This window comes from Coregonus clupeaformis, chromosome 31 (assembly GCF_020615455.1).
Source record: "Coregonus clupeaformis isolate EN_2021a chromosome 31, ASM2061545v1, whole genome shotgun sequence".
NCBI classification, from domain to species: domain Eukaryota; kingdom Metazoa; phylum Chordata; class Actinopteri; order Salmoniformes; family Salmonidae; genus Coregonus; species Coregonus clupeaformis.
In genome coordinates, this window is record NC_059222.1 from 22,349,391 (window position 1) to 22,363,367 (window position 13,977).

Below are 13,977 nucleotides of genomic sequence, written 5' to 3' on the forward strand. Positions count from 1 at the left end.
AATATCCCATTCCTCAAAAAAACAAACACAAAAAAGCTGTTGAGCAAGCAACTCACTGCCTTCCTGAAGACAAATTATGTATACTCAAGGCTTCAGTCTGGTTTTAGACCCCATCATAGCACTGAGACTGCACTCATGAAGGTGGTAAATTACCTTTTAATGGAGTCAGACCAAGGCTCTGCATCTTTCCTCGTGCTCCTAGACCTTAGTGCTGCTTTTAACACCATCGATCACCACATTCTTTTGGAGAGATTGGAAACCCTAATTGGTCTACATGGACAAGTTCTTGCCTGGTTTAGATCTTATATGTCGGAAAGATGTCAGTTCGTCTCTGTGTATGGTTTGTCCTCTGACAAAACAATTGTACGTTTCGGCGTTCCTCAAGGTTCCATTTTAGGACCACTATTGTTTTCACTATATATTCTACCTCTTGGTGATGTCATTCGGAAACACAATGTCAACTTTCACTGCTATGCGGACGACACACAGCTGTACATTTCGATGAAATATGGTGAAGCACTAAAATTGCCTACCTGGAAGCCTGTGTTTCAGACATAAGGAAGTGGATGGCGGCAAATGTTTTACTTTTAAACTCGGGCAAAACAGAGATGCTAGTTCTAGGTCCCAAAAAACAAAGAGATCTGCTGTTGGATCTGACAATTAATATTGATGGTTGTACAGTCGTCTCAAATAAAACTGTGAAGGACCTCGGCGTTACTCTGGACCCTGATCTCGCTTTTGACGAACATATCAAGACTATTTCAAGGACAGCTTTTTTTCCCATCTTTGTAACATTGCAAAAATCAGAAACTCTTTATCAAAATATGATGCAGAAAAGCTAATCAATGCTTTTGTCACTTTTAGTTTAGACAACTGCAATGCTCTACTCTCCAGCTACCCGGATAAAACACTAAATAAACTTCAGTTAGTGCAAACACGGCTGCTAGAATCTTGACTAGAACCAAACAATTGAATAATATTACTCCAGTGCTAGCCTCTCTACACTGGCTTCCTGTTAAGACAAGATGCAGGCATCCATGTTGTCCCTAGAATTTCTAAGCAAATAGCTGGAGGCAGGGCTTTCTCCTATAGAACAAAATTTTTATGGAATGATCTGCCTATCCATGTGAGAGACGCAGACTCGGTCTCAACCTTTAAGTCTTTACTGAAGACTCAGCTCTTCAGTATGTCCTATGATTGAGTGTAGTCTGGCCCAGGGGTGAGAAGGTGAACGGCAAGGCACTGGACCGACGAACTGCCCTTGCTGTCTCTGCCTGGCCGGTTCCCCTCTCTCCACTGGGATTCTCTGCCTCTGACCCTATTACAGGGGCTGAGTCACTGGCTTACTGGTGCTCTTCCATGCCGTCCCTAGGTGGGGTGCGTCACTTGAGTGGGCTGAGTCAGACGTGATCTTCCTGTCTGGTTTTGCGCCCCCTCGGGGTTGTGCGGTGGAGGAGATCTTCGTGGGCTATACTCAGTCTTGTCTCAGGGTAGTAAGTTGGTGGTCTGTTGATATCCCTCTAGTGGTGTGGGGGCAGTGCTTTGGCAAAGTGGTTGGGGTTGTATCTTGCCTGGTTGGCCCTGTCCGGGGGTATCATCGGATGGGGCCACAGTGTCCCCCGACCCCCACGTCTCAGCCTCCAGTATCTATGTCTCAATAGTCTATGTGCCGGGGGGCTAGGGTCAGTCTGTTATATCTGGTGCAATTCAATGTCCACCAGAGCTGTTGCCAGAGAATGTAATGTTAATTTCTATCCCATAAACCGCCTCCAATGTCGTTTTAGATAATTTGGCAGTACTTTTAACCGGCCTCACAACCGCAGACCACGTGTAACCAGACCAGGACCTCCACATCTGGCTTCTCCACCTGCGGGATCGTCTGCGATCAGCCATCCGGACAGCTGATGAAACTGAGGAGTATTTCTGTCTGTAATAAAGTCCTTTTGTGGGGAAAAACTCATTCTGATTGGCTGGGCTTGGTTCCCCAATGGGTGGGCCTGGCTCCCAAGTGGGTGATGCCCTCCCAGGCCCACCCATGGCTGCGCCTCTGTCCAATCATGTGAAATCCATAGATTAGGGCCTAATTTATTTATTTCAATTGACTGATTTCCTTATATGAACTGTAACTCAGTAAAATCGTTGAAATTGTTGAATGTTTCGTTTATATTTTTGTTCAGTACATTATACACAAGAGAATATTGACTGGGTTGAGGCAAGTTATTTGTTTATTTGTGCAGAGACAAAAATTGGAGAGGCCGCCTAGAAAGGAAGGTCTGTTGGTAAGCTATATCCCTAATATTCAGGAAACTAGATCCTTAAATCTGGTTCTCTGTCATTACCATAGCGTTATAAATACCTTCCATAAAAGTTTAAAACGTGGCCCTGTAAGCTACAATTCAGCTCATTGCCATTACTGCAATATTTCAAACAGCTAAAGGTGTCCTTAATTTAAATTGTTGTCAGCAATAAGTGTGATTTGCAATTTGATGTAGTCAAAGATGTAATATATTGACAAGATATTCGAGTGACTGCTCTAACAATAAAAAAATATGTCCTCGAATATGGAAGGCAGGCGGAAGGAGGCGAGATCAGGTGGGATCACTCTAGCCAATGAGAGGGCAGATACGTGTGTGAACAACAGGCCATTGAGCTAGATAGAGGACTCATCTTTATATCTGTGCCATTATAGTGTCTGTGACAGCATGGGCAGCGCCTTTGAGGCTATCTCCATTTTAAAGTAGTACATTTTCTTCTTCATTGGCTGATTGCTCCCAACTCATAGGACTCCCCACCCAGTTGACAACTTTAAATGGTGGAAGCCCTCAATGGCAATGTCCATGCTAAAACGGGTTATATCCATGAGTCCTCTATCTCTATGACAACAGGCACAACTCTGCTATAAAGTAGTTATTTTTTTCAAAGTTGACGAAATGCCACGTGCGTCCACTTATATCAGAGCATTCGTAACAACCTAACCATTACGAAACTTCTATTCAATCAAATAAGCCTCATGTAGCAAATTAGTGTTGACCAAATTCAACACTCTCTCATTGACCTGCATACAAAAATTATTCACTTCGTGGGCTTATTTTTGTGGACAGATACATATAAAAATCAATAATTATAGTACCTAACAACCAATTTTGACCAAACCTTTTTTCTAACAATGAGTAAGTTATGAGGAATCCAAAGAAATTGTAAAAAGCTGCACATGGACCCCCCACACCTCACGCCAATCCCACCGAGTATATAGTATCAGTTCTGTCTGACAAGTAGTATGGAGCTGCGGTTCTAAGTATTGTTTCTTCATCCTATGTAACCTATTCTCAGTGAATTTGGTGATGTTTTTTTTCCCCTGTTCAGAGAAATTTGTCATTGAAGTTAGGTTTATGTCCCATCCTACATCCTGATATTACCAGGTTCTGACCACTAGATTGTGCTGTTCCTGCTATTAGTTTTTTTATTTTACACAAATCATCTATAAGTAACATCATGGAGTTACACAATCCATTTTCTAGATACTTTAGAATGATTTGGACATGCTAATATAGGTATCATTGATTTGCATTGGATTTGTGCCACAAATGCTATAAAGTTTGCATTTCAAGCAGTGTCCAACAAAACCAAAGCATGGATTGCTGTCATACAGTATCTTGTCCATAGACTGTTAACAGTGTAAGGAAACCAATTTTGTAATTTGTATGAACTATTCCTTAACATTGAGAGAGGGGGGACAAAAACCTGGCAATATCCAAATGTTGGATGGGACATAAACCTAACAACTTCAATGACTAATTTCTCTGAACAGGGGATTTTTTTTTAGCAGAGAATACGTTACATAGGATGAAGAAACAATACTCCGAGCCTCAGCTCCATACTACTTGTCAGACACAGACAAACTGATACTATATACTTGTTGTTGGGGTGGGATTGGTATTGGAGGGTCCGTTGTTGGCCTTTGACCATTTCTTTGGATTCCTCATGTCTAACTCATTGTTAGGAAAAAGTGTGGTCCAAATCAGATTTTAGTTACTATATTTATTGAATATTATATGAATCCTATAAATTAAAATGGCCAATTTGGGTGCAATCAGTTAGCTTAATTTCTTAGAGATCAAATTATATTTCACCAAAATAATGTTGAAGTAATGCTAATCTTATCTGTTTCTAACAACAGAAATGATTTCAGAACAATCTGAGATGGTGGGTGTCGAAATCCTCTTTATTGTGTTTTTTGAGGTGGAACGGCCCTACAGACTCATTTCATTGTATTGTCAGAAAAGCATTTGAGAGAATTCTACTAGAATCAAGTCTATCCATATTCAAGTCAAACAGGAATAGGCCACTCTTTGGCAATGAGCATTACATAAAAAAGGCCTCCCATCCACACGTCCCCACCCTGACATTAGATTGTGGTGTCAGAAACCACATGCAAAGTTGCATTCAGCTGCAGCAGAAGACAGGCACAGAGGGCCAGGGCAGTGAGTGACTTCAAATCTCTCCCACATTCACCTTCCCAAACTACATACCATACTTGGCATCAACCCACTGAAACCACTCATGATGCAAAATAGCCCAGGGCCATCTGTTTGTTCAGATGATGTTTTTCAATGGGAGCGCTGTGATTCTTTGGGTGGAGCCCCATTTACACACAGCATGGCTCATAGAATTACCAGTCTGACAAAGACAACATCTCAGAGGAATGCCCTCAGTGTCCTGTCAGACCAGGGTCCAAGCGGAAACAATGGCCATTGTTCTGTCTGACCTGCAGTGGATGAATGGTCAAAATAATAATGTATGCAAACAAAACATGAGGAATAGTTATCTCACATGATAGTAATTTCCTGTGGTAAAGGCCAAAAAATAAAACTGCTGTTCCTTGTTTCATCAGTGAAATTACAATGAATAACTGGGACATCTATGACAAACAAAAGTTGCTCTGCTAGATGTGCACTCCATTATGGAATGTGAATTCCATTGCAATTACTCAGTCATTAAATAGTAGCCTAGGGGCTGTGGCACTGGCAGTCTGACACAGCAAGCTAAACCTAAACACATCTGACCATTTTCTTGGAAGGTGTGGTGTAAGAATGTAACACTGCAAGTGCAACAGTTCTTTGTAACAATGAATCTCTAAATACCTCTGACCTGTCAAAATGAGCAGGAAGTACTCCTGCACCTGTGGTGCTTGGAAACAACTCATACATTAGTCAGTCTCAGTCCTAAACACAAGGGCCTGATCTAATGAAAATTAAAAAAAAAAAAGTATCATTATTTAGGCTTAATGCTATCAAAAGCGTACTTCAGACAAGGAAACATGATTTTCCTGAACCACGCTGGTCCTTACAGTAGACTACAGTAGGCTAGGCTACGCCTATATAGTCTCATTGACACTGCAAAGGTGAACGACCGTGGACGCCACTGCCTACCTGAGCTTTAGGTTAGCCATGAATTCCTCCAACGAAACGTTGTCCAGAAGAACAAAGTCAGCCTTTCCAAACTCCAGACTCTCGTGTTCTGCCATGTTGTTTTTTGGTCCCAAAAATTCGGGTCAGGGGAAAATACTTTTTTGTAAAAGACAACTTCACTGTTTTGAAGCAAAGTGCTCCTCTGCGACACCAGGTAAACGATGGCGAGCTGGTCAGTCCACCGATTAAAGTGCTAAATGATCGATGAGCATTGTCTTCATTCATTAATCATCAGTCAAGTGATACAATGTTATTTTTTACTCATTTTGAGTAAGCTGAAAAAATAAGCATACTAGGAAACGACACAAAACAGCCAAATTAAACCAATAGCAAAACGTATATCTAATTATGTTATCTCAATACTCAGCCCGGTTTGAAAAAGCAATGGTTATTCCAGAATATTTATTCATATCCAGACAGACTTGTTGCTTTCGGCGAAATGGTATCGTTACGCTAACGCCTATCCATAGAGCCCTTTCCTTGAATATCTCGTCTCGACTTTATACGTACGAATAGAATCCTACCCGCCTGGCGACGCTCCTCCTTCTGAATTTGTCGCGTGTGTAAATTTGAAAATATTACACAAATTCCCCAAGACCAATACTGAAAAGTTTAATACATTTCTGGGGGATGGCGAGTCATTTTGACAAGTTCTCCAAAGAAAATTCGATACAGTCAGGTATTCAAATTATGCCCTGTAAATATACCATATAAGGAAATATTTATAGCCTCCAACTGTTCTTACATGCAGGCCTACCATTTGTGACATTGGGTCGTTTTTGTGTGTCAAAAATAATAATAAAAAGACAGCCTATAACAGGTTAGCAATTGTTCAACTAACTGAACTCCAGGTCACAGAATTTGGACCACTAACTGACCATATAGATGATGATGATGATGATGAACATATGACAAAAACACTTATAATTTCTTGGAATTAGACCTACTGAACACTGCCAAAATAAACTCAATACATGGGTTTATGAGAGACAGCTGATGCTGCTGTACAATCTGGTTTATCGCCACTGATGCTGCTGCAATCTGCCTACTAATGACAATTGTATACACTAGTATGCCATCTTGTGTTTCAGAGAGGTATTAATTTCGAATCTCTTACTACTGTACTGTAATCGTATTCAAATGCAGAAGGCCTGTCTTAGTGACATAAAGTATCAACTAACACAGCATTTTACTCTGAACGTCATAGGCGAGAAGTATTTTTCTTACTGGTACCTTTTGCCGCTCAAGCAAATTCCATGGTAACGGAATTACGCTTTGAATCAGATTGTTCACTTTTAAATGTTTGCCAAACAAAAACCATTGCTTTCAAAGTGTAACAAACTATACAACTCAATGCACAAGGATGACTTTGAACAATTGAACACAGAAATCTTCACAAAAACACATTTACTGGAAGAACTGTGCAGATGCAAAGTTTGGTAACAGAATTAGGGTAAAATCTCCCTCAGTTTATTATGCAACCACATTTTCCAAAAACTCTTAAATATCTGCTTTGAATTTAGATTAAAAGATGTCTGCAGAAAGACTGGGGTGTCAACTTTAACATGACAACTTGAGTTTGAAAAAAATATATATTTTGGATATTGTACTAGAGTAGTCGAAGTGGATTTACATCGGGTAAAGGAATTATGATAACAGAATTACATCATGGGTCCCTGATCTGTACTATACATAAATGCATAATTATGGATATGAATATTATTCTCTTTATGGTGATGTATCCTGAATAACTACACAAAGGTAGACATATGCAATATCCTTATTTTGCAAATTTGGTTATTATTCTACACACTGGCTATTATTGTAATGAGCTCTGCCCCCAAACAAGACCACATTTGGTTGGTCCGGACCAGACCAAATCTGAAATAATCATAGACATCTATGTTTCACAAGTTTGGACATCACAGTACAGCACAGCACAGCACAGAGTAGAGTTCGTTACAGTACAGTAGAGTAGAGTACAGTAAAGTAGATATGTTCAGCAAAGTATAATACAGTACATTATACTCTACTGTAGTGTGCTCTACTGTACTGTATTCTACTTTTCTTTACTATATTGTTCTGTACTGTGCTGCTGTACTGTACTTGTGAAACATAGACGTCTATAAATGTTTCGGCCAGTTCTCCGGAGGATTGGCCAAATTTCCATGGATGCCCGTGTCGGTCGGTGCTCAGTGGGTGAGAATTCTTGTTACAGTAAATGGAAAGAGGGTAGGTGTCAGTAATAGCCAGGAGAGGTGACATTAACGAGAGAGAGAGAGAGAGAGAGAGAGAGAGGGTGAGAGAGAGAGAGAGAGAGAGAGAGAGAGAGAGAGAGAGTGCGCGAGAGAGAGAGAGAGAGAGAGAGAGAGAGAGAGAGAGAGAGAGAGAGAGAGAGAGAGAGAGAGAGAGAGAGAGATAACAGTATGCCAGTTGGAGGACAGTAGCATGCACCCAACTATGGTTTATGACTACTACGATTTCCCATTGTAGATCATTCAATTGCAGTAATTCAGATACAGATTTTTCGGTAATTCCGTTAACGATTTGGTTACAGAATTACGAGTTTTATCACATAATAATTTATAAACAAACTTGATATCAGTAAAAATACTATAACGAATTGGTAGGTCTACCTTTACTTGTTAATTCTGTGAACTTTCATTATCCTCCCTCCTCATGAGGGAGAGAAATTAGAAAATATCTTAAAGATGTGGGTTTTTGGTAACGGAATTACAAGGCAGAAGGCAATGTTTCTTACACTTACAGAGGGCAAATATTAATTCAAAACTAAATATGTGTAGGCCTCCCGAGTGGCGCAGCGGTCTAAGACACTGCGTTGCAGTGCTAGAGGCATCAATACAGACCCAGGTTTGATCCCAGGCTGTGTCGCAGCCGGCCGCGACCGGGAGTCCTATGAGGCAGCGCACAACATGTATTTGGGGAGTTTCTCCCATTCTTCTCTGCAGATCCTCTTAAGCTCTGTCAGGTTAGATGGGGAGCGTTGCTGCACAGCTATTTTCAGTCACTCCTGCGTTGTCTTGGCTGTGTGCTTAGGGTCGTTGTCCTGTTGGAAGGTGAACCGTTGTCCCAGTCTGAGGTCCTGAGCACTCTGGAGCAGGTTTTCATCAAGGATCTCTCTGTACTTTGCTCCGTTCATCTTTCCCTCGATCCTGACTAGTCTCCCCGTCCCTGCCGCTGAAAACATCCCCACAGCATGATGCTGCCACCACCATGCTTCACCGTAGGGATTTTTAATTTTTATTTTCACCTTTATTTAACCAGGTAAGCCAGTTGAGAACAAGTTCTCATTTACAACTGCGACCTGGCCAAGATAAAGCAAAGCAGTGCGATAAAAACAACAACACAGAGTTACATATGGGGTAAACAAAACATAAAGTCAAAAATACAACAGAAAATATATATACAGTGTGTGCAAATGTAGTAAGTTATGGAGGTAAGGCAATAAATAGACCATAGTGCAAAATAGTTACAATTTCGTATTAACACTGGAATGATAGATGTGCAAAAGATGATGTGCAAATAGAGATACTGGGGTGCAAATTAGCAAAATAAATAACAATATGGGGATGAGGTAGTTGGGTGGGCTAATTTCAGAATGGCTGTGTACAGGTGCAGTGATCAGTAAGCTGCTCTGACAACTGACGCTTAAAGTTAGTGAGGGAGATAAGAGTCTCCAGCTTCAGAGATTTTTTGCAGTTAGTTCCAGTCATTGGCAGCAGAGAACTGGAAGGAATGGCGGCCAAAGGAGGTGTTGGCTTTGGAGATGATCAGTGAGATATACCTGCTGGAGCGCAGACTACGGGTGGGTGTTGCTATGGTGACCAGTGAGCTAAGATAAGACGGGTATTTGCCTAGCAGTGATTTATAGATGACCTGGAGCCAGTGGGTTTGGCGACAAATATGTAGTGAGGGCCAGCCAACAAGAGCGTACAGGTCACAATGGTGGGTAGTATATGGGGCTTTGGTGACAAAACGGATGGCACTGTGATAGACTACATCCAATTTGCTGAGTAGAGTGTTGGAGGCTATTTTGTAAATGACATCACCGAAGTCAAAGATCGGTAGGGCAGGTTTGGCAGCATGAGTGAAGGAGGCTTTGTTGCGAAATAGGAAGCCGATTCTAGATCTAACTTTTGATTGGAGATGCTTAATGTGAGTCTGGAAGGAGAGTTTACAGTCTAACCAGACACCTAGGTATTTGTAGTTGTTCACATACTCTAGGTCAGACCCGCCGAGAGTAGTGATTCTAGTCGGGTGGGCGGGTGCAAGCAGCGTTCGGTTGAAGAGCATGCATTTAGTTTTACTAGTGTTTTAGAGCAGTTGGAGGCTACGGAAGGAGTGTTGTATGGCGTTGAAGCTCGTTTGGAGGTTTGTTAACACAGTGTCCAATGAAGGGCCAGATGTATACAAAATGGTGTCGTCCACATAGAGGTGAATCCGAGCGTCACCAGCAGCAAGAGCGACATCATTGATATACACAGAGAATAGAGTCGGCCTGAGAATTGAACCCTGTGGCACCCCCATAGAGACGGCCAGAGGTCCAGACAACAAGCCTCCGATTTGACACATTGAACTCTATCTGAGAAGTAGTTGGTGAACCAGGCAAGGCAGTCATTAGAGAAACCAAGGCTATTTAGTCTGCCAATAAGAATGCGGTGGTTGACAGAGTCGAAAGCCTTGGCCAGGTCGATGAAGACGGCTGCGCTGTACTGTCTATTATTGATCGCGGTTATAATATCGTTTAGGACCGTGAGCGTGGCTGAGGTGCACCCATGACCAGCTCGGAAACCGGATTGCATAGCGGAGAAGGTACGGTGGGATTCGAAATGGGCGGTGATCTGTTTGTTAACTTAGCTTTCAAATACTTTCGAAAGGCAGGGCAGGATGGATATAGGTCTGTAACAGTTTGGATCTAGAGTGTCACCCCCTTTGAAGAGGGGGATGACCGCGACAGCTTTCCAATCTCTGGGGATCTCAGATGTTACGAAAGAGAGGTTGAACATACTAGTAATAGGGGTTGCGACAATTTCGGCGGCTAATTTTAGAAAGAAAGGGTCCAGATTGTCTAGCCCAGATGATTTGTAGGGGTCCAGATTTTGCAGCTCTTTCAGAACATCAGCTGTCTGAATTTGTGTGAAGGAGAAGCGGGGGGGGGCATGGGCAAGTTGCAGCGGAGGGTGCAGAGCTGGTGGCCGGGGTAGTGGTAGCCAGGTGGAAAGCATGGCCAGCCGTAGAAAAATGCTTGTTGAAATTCTCGATTATTGGGATGGTGCCAGACGTGATGCTTGGCATTCAGGCCAAAGAGTTCAATCTTGGTTTCATCAGACCAGAGAATCTTGTTTCTCATGGTCAGAGTCCTTTAGGTGCCTTTTGGAAAACTCCAAGCGGGCTGTCATGTGCCTTTTACTGAGGAGTGGCTTCTGTCTTGCCACTTTACCATAAAGGCCTGATTGGTGGAGTGCAGCAGAGATGGGTGTCCTTCTGTAAGGTTCTCCCATCTCCACAGAGGAACTCTGGAGCTCTGTCAGAGTGAACATCGGGTTCTTGGTCACCTCCCTAACCAAGGCGCTTCTCCCCCGATTGCTCAGTTTGGCTGGGCGGCCAGCTCTAGGAAAAGTCTTGGTGGTTCTACATTTCTTCCATTTAAGAATGATGAGGCCGCTGTGTTCTTGGGGACCTTCAATGCTGCAGAAATGTTTTGGTATCCTTCCCCAGATCTGTGCCTCGACACAATCCTGTCTCGGAGCTCTACGGACAATTCCTTCGACCTCATGGCTTAGTTTTTGCTCTGACATGCACTGAACTGTGGGATCTTCTTTAGACAGGTGTGTGCCTTTCCAAATCATGTCCAATCAATTGAATTTACCACAGGTGGACTCCAATCAAGTTGTAGAAACATCTCAAGGATGATCAATGGAAACAGGATGCACCTGAGCTCAATTTCGAGTCTCATAGCAAAGGGTCTGAATACTTATGTAAATAAGGTATTTCTGTTTTCTAGTTTTAATACATTTGCAAAAAAATTCAAAAAATCTGTTTTCGCTTTGTTATGGGTTATTGTGTGTAGATTGATGTAGAAAAACATAAATTTAATAAATTTTAGAATAAGGCTGTAACGTAACAAAATGTGGAAAGAGTTAAAGGGGCTGAATACTTTCCGAATGCGTCATATACCAGCATAACCTGTTGGACCAACACAAGACTGTTGTGGTATCATTTGTAAGTTCTCTTATTGGCTGCAGGTCATGTGTAATACTCAAATGGAACTGTTTTGACACAGACATTTTTATTTTGTGGATCTCTATTTCAGAATATTCTACAAATACTCAGTACAACACTGGCCGGCCTAAATGGAGGGCTATGCATTACATTTACATTTTTGTAATTTAGCAGACACTCATTTCGAGATTGACTTACAGGAGCAATTAGGGTCATGTGCCTTGCTCAAGGGCACATCAACAGATTTTTCAACTAGTCAGCTCGGGTATTCTAGCCAGCAACCTTACGGTTACTGGCCCAACGCTCTTAACCGCTAAGATACCTGCCACCCATGCATCTCAATCAAGCAGACACAGTCCATGGTCCGGGTGTTGATTTCACACCTCATCGAGAGGTTTGGAGAAACATGAGTGTTCTACAGTAGTTACATCATTAATGGTCCTAATGACGGGAATTGTGACTTTGTAATTATTTTGTAAACATTGTACCTTTGATGACCATTGTCCTTTCTGTTTGTCCCTCTTTTCTTTCAGCCCAACATCTGAGACAAAGACAAAACTGGAATCTTCATTAGTGGAACAGTTCCCTTGCCTCAAGGATTTGGAGGGTAAAGGCCCTAAGTTAGGTTGAATTTTGAAATTCACTGCATTATCTATCATGCATAAGCTCTGCTATTTCCACCGAAACTGAGCCCTTGAAGGTGTAATACTCTTTGATTGGTTTTACCAAATCATAAAAACGGACTTTTATCTTCAAGGATGCATGGTACACCCAAGGATGATACCGTCCTTCTACTGGTTTCCTTGAGGAATGCCTGCTTTCTGGACACTCCAGCAACAGGGTTAAACTCAAATCCGTTTCCAAACATTATTTAAAGTATACTTATTAGGGTTGGGGCCAATTCCTTTTAGATTCCAGTCATTTCAGAGAGTAAACCCAATTCCAAATTGTCCTCATTGAAAGCATTGAAGAGAATTGGAATTGGAATTTCAGTGTGCTTCCTGAATTGTCTGGAATTGGAATTGACCCCAACCCTGATACTCATACATGTCAGTTGGCAGAATTTAATGTATGATTTAATTATAACTTTTATTATTGTGCCAGTTTCATTGATGTACAAAATTATATGCATTACAGCTTAGATTTTGCCATTGAAAGGGCTACCTTTAAATCTACCCTTCTAATCTAAATTATAAACAAATTCATAGATTTGTTTGCGTCTACCTGTTCTCCAGATTGCTCCAGATTTTGATTCACTCAACTTTAGATGTTCAACAAAGCTGACCGAAAACTGGGTGCCAGTTTTCACCGAGAAGATACTGCATCTGGCCCGCAAGGATATTCATGCCGAGATCCTCCCAATCAGCTTCCAGGATTAGACACACCCGTTGTTAATTAAGTGATAATGCCAGAGAAGCCAGTGTTTGGAGGATATATTGGCACGGGTGTTGTTAGGCCCGAGATGAAGTTGAGGCATTATCACTTTTATACAACGGGTTACCAACATATTCAAATAATGATTTACATATTTTCATGAAAAACGTTATTTTGATTAATTTATTCATACTATTTCATCCTTCCACAAGATATAGCCCCAACACAAATGTAGGGTTGCTACCCAAGCCAGCTGGTCATTCGTTCTATTGATTTGGTTGCCAGAGACGCAACCCAGTCGTTAAGTACATTTTGTTCTGTATCTATGGACGCGACCTAGTCGTTCGTTCTAAATGTTCTATTGCCATACTGGCTGGCAACGTTCTTATCCCTTGCTTGCTAGCTAGCCAACTTTGGCTAACGTACATGTACGTCAAACAGTGCTGCCAGAATAACAACAGTAGCTGCATTTGCATTTGTTTAAGCTGTTTTCTAGTGACATTTATTTGGATACATCCATAACAATGAGCTAATGAGGCTCGATTTCACGGGGCATAGAAAATGTGCTGTCTCGTCAAGACACTGTTGTTTAGAGGAGCTAGCCAACAACACAGCTAACACAATAACTTCAAACTGAAGCTGGAAAGACTGCAAACTAGCTGCACTTAGTTTTGTTTTACCTGTTTTCTATTGATATTTCTTTGTATATATCCATAAAAACTATGCTGATTGATGATTTCGACTTGCTGAGAAAACTGCCTTCCTGTCTATGCGACAGCTGGAAATCGAATTTGAATATTGAAACAATGTTGCAAATGTCGGAGAGACAGACAGCAAGGTTTATACAAATCTCTGCTGTTGAAAACGAAATGTTAGTGTAAAAGAACTGTGA